The sequence below is a fragment of the Arachis ipaensis genome, chromosome B8 (genome assembly GCF_059453495.1).
Source record: "Arachis ipaensis isolate K30076 ecotype BB chromosome B8, ASM5945349v1, whole genome shotgun sequence".
In the NCBI taxonomy this organism is placed as follows: domain Eukaryota; kingdom Viridiplantae; phylum Streptophyta; class Magnoliopsida; order Fabales; family Fabaceae; genus Arachis; species Arachis ipaensis.
This window is the reverse complement of record NC_142443.1, coordinates 86,398,784-86,399,926: the sequence shown is the minus strand read 5'-3', so window position 1 is coordinate 86,399,926 and position 1,143 is coordinate 86,398,784. Positions and strand designations below refer to the sequence as shown.

The window sequence follows — 1,143 nt, the reverse complement described above, 5'->3', positions numbered from 1 at the left end:
CCACCCAAAGTTTGGGTGATTCCTCCAACCAGGGTTGTAGGTCTTGGAGTATGGATCATGGGTCTGCCTGGGTGAGTTTCCAATGTAGTTGGCTTGTTCATGCTCACCTTCTGCCTCTACATTCACCTCCTCTTGGGTTGTTGATGAGGTGGTGATTGCTGCTACTTGGTTCCTCTCCATCTTCTTGGTGAGGTCAGCCAGCTACTTGGTAATAAGCTTGTTTTGGGCCAGCAGTGCATCCACATTGTTTAGCTCCATCACTCCTCTAGTGTTGCCTCTTTCAGAAGCATAGAAGTAGTCATTCTCTGCTACAGTCTCAATGAAATCTATGGCCTCCTCAATGGTCTTCTTTTTGTTCAGAGATCCCCCAGATGAGTGGTCTACTGCCTTCTTTGATTCATAGGAGAGGCCTTCATAGAAAATGTGTAGCTGCACCCATTCATTGAACATATCTGGCGGGCATCTTCTTGTTAGGTCCTTAAACCTCTCCCATGCTTCATATAGAGTCTCACCATCCTGCTGCCTGAATGTTTGTACCTCAGCTCTCAACCTGTTGATCCGTTGAGGAGGATAGAATCTTGCCAAGAATTTGTTCATCACATCTTCCCAGGTTACTAAACTCTCCTTTGGAAAGGATTCTAGCCATTTAGATGCTTTGTCCTTGAGCGAGAAGGGAAACAGAAGTAGTCTATAGGTGTTAGGATAAACACCATTAGACTTCACAGTATCGCATATCCTCAGGATGGTGGTTAGATGTTGATTGGGGTCTTCTTTGACACTTCCTCCAAATGAACAATTGTTCTGAATAAGGGTGATGAGCTGTGACTTTAGTTCAAAGTTGTTGGCATGTATGGCTAGCCTTTGGATGCTACTCCCACAGTTTTCTGGGTTTGGGTTGATGTAAGAACCCAGAACTCTTCTCTCTTGCCCAGCATGATTTGCTAGACCTTCTCTGCCATGGTTGCGAGCCTCTTCTTCATGATGATTCTCCATATTTTTATCCATGTTTGGTTTAAAATACTCCTCTTCTTCCTCCGCACCAACTACTCGTTTTCCTCTTGCTTCCCTCCTTAATCTAAGGAAGGTCCTCTCAGGTTCAGAACCAAAGGAAGTTAAAGCCCTGCTTCTTCTCCTTGTCATACA

At 44.8% G+C, this 1,143-nt stretch overlaps 1 non-coding gene across 1 annotated transcript; it reads left to right on the top strand.

Moving 5' to 3' along the window:
- The first annotated feature begins 445 nt into the window (after positions 1-445).
- On the top strand, positions 446-552 carry LOC148548703 (small nucleolar RNA R71). The gene has a single exon (XR_015897350.1). It is a non-coding gene; the product is annotated as a small nucleolar RNA R71 (small nucleolar RNA).
- Positions 553-1,143: the final 591 nt, after the last annotated feature.